General features: G+C 64.4%; 1 non-coding gene across 1 annotated transcript; it reads left to right on the forward strand.

Annotated features, from left to right (window-relative positions):
- The first annotated feature begins 3,395 nt into the window (after positions 1-3,395).
- On the forward strand, positions 3,396-3,514 carry LOC142006583 (5S ribosomal RNA). The gene has a single exon (XR_012643634.1). It is a non-coding gene; the product is annotated as a 5S ribosomal RNA (ribosomal RNA).
- Positions 3,515-5,000: the final 1,486 nt, after the last annotated feature.

A 5,000-nucleotide genomic window follows, 5' to 3' on the forward strand; every position in this document is an offset into this window, starting at 1 on the left:
AGAAATTTTTTCTCTGCCGCCTGGGACCGGGGTTGACCTGTTGTCCCTGCCGGACTTAGAAAATTTTTCTCTCCCGCCCGGGACCGGGGTTGACCTGTTGTCCCTGCCGGACTTAGAAATTTTTTCTCTGCCGCCTGGGACCGGGGTTGACCTGTTGTCCCTGCCGGACTTAGAAATTTTTTCTCTCCCGCCCGGTACCGGGGTTGACCTGTTGTCCCTGCCGGACTTAGAAATTTTTTCTCTGCCGCCTGGGACCGGGGTTGACCTGTTGTCCCTGCCGGACTTAGAAAATTTTTCTCTCCCGCTCGGAACCGGGGTTGACCTGTTGTCCCTGCCGGACTTAGAAAATTTTTCTCTCCCGCCTGGGACCGGGGTTGACCTGTTGTCCCTGCCGGACTTGGAGCCCGAGGAGGGGATCGGCCACCAGGTAAACCTCCGCTGAAAGCGGCCACGGTTTACCTGGTGCCCGGGGAGCGAATCGGACACCAGGTCAACCTCAGCTGAAGCGGCCGGGGTTGACCTGCTGTCCCTGCCGGACTTGGAAAATTTTTCTCTCCAGCCTGGGACCGGGGTTGACCTGTTGTCCCTGCCGGACTTAGAAATTTTTTCTCTCCCCGCCTGGGACCGGGGTTGACCTGCTGTCCCTGCCGGACTTGGAGCCCCAGGAGGGGATCGGCCACCAGGTCAACCTCCGCTGAAAGCGGCCACGGTTTACCTGGTGCCCGGGGAGCGAATCGGACACCAGGTCAACCTCTGCTAAAGCGACCGAGGTTGACCTGGTGCCCGGGGAGCGAATCTGACACCAGGTCAACCTCTGCTAAAGCGCCAGAGGTTGACCTGGTGCCCGGGGAGCGAATCGGACACCAGGTCAACCTCTGCTAAAGCGGCCGGGGTTGACCTGCTGTCCCTGCCGGACTTAGAAAATTTTTCTCTCCAGCCTGGGACCGGGGTTGACCTGTTGTCCCTGCCGGACTTAGAAATTTTTTCTCTCCCGCCTGGGACCGGGGTTGACCTGTTGTCCCTGCCGGACTTAGAAAATTTTTCTCTGCCGCCTGGGACCGGGGTTGACCTGTTGTCCCTGCCGGACTTAGAAAATTTTTCTCTCCCGCTCGGAACCGGGGTTGACCTGTTGTCCCTGCCGGACTTAGAAAATTTTTCTCTCCCGCCTGGGACCGGGGTTGACCTGTTGTCCCTGCCGGACTTGGAGCCCCAGGAGGGGATCGGCCACCAGGTCAACCTCCGCTGAAAGCGGCCACGGTTTACCTGGTGCCCGGGGAGCGAATCGGACACCAGGTCAACCTCAGCTGAAGCGGCCGGGGTTGACCTGCTGTCCCTGCCGGACTTGGAGCCCGAGGAGGGGATCGGCCACCAGGTCAACCTCCGCTGAAAGCGGCCACGGTTTACCTGGTGCCCGGGGAGCGAATCGGACACCAGGTCAACCTCTGCTAAAGCGGCCGGGGTTGACCTGCTGTCCGTGCCGGACTTGGAGCCCGAGGAGGGGATCGGCCACCAGGTCAACCTCCGCTGAAAGCGGCCACGGTTTACCTGGTGCCCGGGGAGCGAATCGGACACCAGGTCAACCTCTGCTAAAGCGGCCGGGGTTCACCTGCTGTCCCTGCCGGACTTGGAGCCCGAGGAGGGGATCGGCCACCAGGTCAACCTCCGCTGAAAGCGGCCACGGTTTACCTGGTGCCCGGGGAGCGAATCGGACACCAGGTCAACCTCTGCTAAGGCGCCCGAGGTTGACCTGGTGCCCGGGGAGCGAATCGGACACCAGGTCAACCTCTGCTACGGCGGCCGGGGTTGACCTGCTGTCCCTGCCGGACTTAGAAAATTTTTCTCTCCCCGCCCGGAACCGGGGTTGACCTGTTGTCCCTGCCGGACTTGGAGCCCGAGGAGGGGATCGGCCACCAGGTCAACCTCCGCTGAAAGCGGCCACGGTTTACCTGGTGCCCGGGGAGCGAATCGGACACCAGGTCAACCTCTGCTAAAGCGGCCGGGGTTGACCTGCTGTCCCTGCCGGACTTGGAGCCCGAGGAGGGGATCGGCCACCAGGTCAACCTCCGCTGAAAGCGGCCACGGTTTACCTGGTGCCCGGGGAGCGAATCGGACACCAGGTCAACCTCTGCTAAAGCGGCCGGGGTTGACCTGCTGTCCGTGCCGGACTTGGAGCCCGAGGAGGGGATCGGCCACCAGGTCAACCTCCGCTGAAAGCGGCCACGGTTTACCTGGTGCCCGGGGAGCGAATCGGACACCAGGTCAACCTCTGCTAAAGCGGCCGGGGTTCACCTGCTGTCCCTGCCGGACTTGGAGCCCGAGGAGGGGATCGGCCACCAGGTCAACCTCCGCTGAAAGCGGCCACGGTTTACCTGGTGCCCGGGGAGCGAATCGGACACCAGGTCAACCTCTGCTAAGGCGCCCGAGGTTGACCTGGTGCCCGGGGAGCGAATCGGACACCAGGTCAACCTCTGCTACGGCGGCCGGGGTTGACCTGCTGTCCCTGCCGGACTTAGAAAATTTTTCTCTCCCCGCCCGGAACCGGGGTTGACCTGTTGTCCCTGCCGGACTTGGAGCCCGAGGAGGGGATCGGCCACCAGGTCAACCTCCGCTGAAAGCGGCCACGGTTTACCTGGTGCCCGGGGAGCGAATCGGACACCAGGTCAACCTCTGCTAAAGCGGCCGGGGTTGACCTGCTGTCCCTGCCGGACTTGGAGCCCGAGGAGGGGATCGGCCACCAGGTCAACCTCCGCTGAAAGCGGCCACGGTTTACCTGGTGCCCGGGGAGCGAATCGGACACCAGGTCAACCTCTGCTAAAGCGGCCGGGGTTCACCTGCTGTCCCTGCCGGACTTGGAGCCCGAGGAGGGGATCGGCCACCAGGTCAACCTCCGCTGAAAGCGGCCACGGTTTACCTGGTGCCCGGGGAGCGAATCGGACACCAGGTCAACCTCTGCTAAGGCGCCCGAGGTTGACCTGGTGCCCGGGGAGCGAATCGGACACCAGGTCAACCTCCGCTAAAGCGCCCGAGGTTGACCTGGTGCCCGGGGAGCGAATCGGACACCAGGTCAACCTCTGCTACGGCGGCCGGGGTTGACCTGCTGTCCCTGCCGGACTTGGAAAATTTCTCTCCCCGCCTCGGACCGGGGTTGACCTGCTGTCCCTACCGGACTTAGAACATTTTTCTCTCCCCGCCCCGGCCCGGGGGTTAACCTCGGGGCGCACAGCTTCCCGGGTCTGACGTGCACGTCCTGTCACCTCCCGGGCCCGGCGTCCTCGTCCTCCCTTCCCCTTGGGCCGGCTCGGAGGAAGTTTTCCCTCGGCCCGGCCTCCGGGTTAATTGTTTGGGCCCGGCTGACTGAGGCCAGGCTGCTGACGCTAAAGCCCGGGGAGGCGGGGGCCTACGGCCATACCGGACCGAATGCCCCCGATCTCGTCCGATCTCGGAAGGTAAACCGTCCCGGGCCTGGCTAGTACCTGGATGGGTGACCGCCTGGGAATCCCAGGTGCCGTAGGCAGCTTTTGGCCCCAGCGGGGGTAGAGCGGGGCGTGTGTCTGCCGTGCGGGAGCAGGGAAGCCGTGAGGCCAAGGCGGCGCGACGGTCCTGGGGGGCGCTGAGGCCTTTCCCTCTGCCTGCCTGCGTGTCGGGGGCGGGGGGGCGGGCGAGGAAGCTTAGGCCCTCACCCGGTGCGGTGCGATGGCTTGGGTCGGGTCGGGGAGAGGGAAGAAAGCGTGTGTGGAGCGTTGGTGGGGCAGGTGTGTGTGTGGGAGTGCTGGGTGGGGCAGGCCGTTGAGGCGGTGGCGGTGGTGGTGTTTTTGGTGGGAGTGAGTTGGGGTCAGGTGGGTGTGGGGTCCCGCCCGGGGGGTGGATGGTCTGAGGGTTAAGGCTTGGAACGTGCGTCTTGGGGGACCGTGGGTGGAGGTTGTTGAGAGCGGGGAAGGCCCTGGGTCTCGGTTGTGGACTATTAAGCCCGGTGGAGGGGGACCGTGGGGGGAGGTTGTTGAGAGCGGGGAAGGCCCTGGGTCCCGGTTGTGGACTATTAAGCCCGGTGGAGGGGGACCGTGGGTGGAGGTTGTTGAGAGCGGGGAAGGCCCTGGGTCTCGGTTGTGGACTATTAAGCCCGGTGGAGGGGGACCGTGGGTGGAGGTTGTTGAGAGCGGGGAAGGCCCTGGGTCCCGGTTGTGGACTATTAAGCCCGGTGGAGGGGGACCGTGGGTGGAGGTTGTTGAGAGCGGGGAAGGCCCTGGGTCTCGGTTGTGGACTATTAAGCCCGGTGGAGGGGGACCGTGGGGGGAGGTTGTTGAGAGCGGGGAAGGCCCTGGGTCCCGGTTGTGGACTATTAAGCCCGGTGGAGGGGGACCGTGGGTGGAGGTTGTTGAGAGCGGGGAAGGCCCTGGGTCTCGGTTGTGGACTATTAAGCCCGGTGGAGGGGGACCGTGGGTGGAGGTTGTTGAGAGCGGGGAAGGCCCTGGGTCCCGGTTGTGGACTATTAAGCCCGGTGGAGGGGGACCGTGGGTGGAGGTTGTTGAGAGCGGGGAAGGCCCTGGGACCCGGTAGTGGACTATTAAGCCCGGTGGAGGGGGACCGTGGGTGGAGGTTGTTGAGAGCGGGGAAGGCCCTGGGTCTCGGTTGTGGACTATTAAGCCCGGTGGAGGGGGACCGTGGGTGGAGGTTGTTGAGAGCGGGGAAGGCCCTGGGACCCGGTTGTGGACTATTAAGCCCGGTGGAGGGGGACCGTGGGTGGAGGTTGTTGAGAGCGGGGAAGGCCCTGGGTCCCGGTTGTGGACTATTAAGCCCGGTGGAGGGGGACCGTGGGTGGAGGTTGTTGAGAGCGGGGAAGGCCCTGGGACCCGGTTGTGGACTATTAAGCCCGGTGGAGGGGGACCGTGGGTGGAGGTTGTTGAGAGCGGGGAAGGCCCTGGGTCCCGGTTGTGGACTATTAAGCCCGGTGGAGGGGGACCGTGGGTGGAGGTTGTTGAGAGCGGGGAAGGCCCTGGGTCCCG

The sequence above is a fragment of the Carettochelys insculpta genome, unplaced genomic scaffold (assembly GCF_033958435.1).
Source record: "Carettochelys insculpta isolate YL-2023 unplaced genomic scaffold, ASM3395843v1 scaffold_0089, whole genome shotgun sequence".
Taxonomy (NCBI): domain Eukaryota; kingdom Metazoa; phylum Chordata; order Testudines; family Carettochelyidae; genus Carettochelys; species Carettochelys insculpta.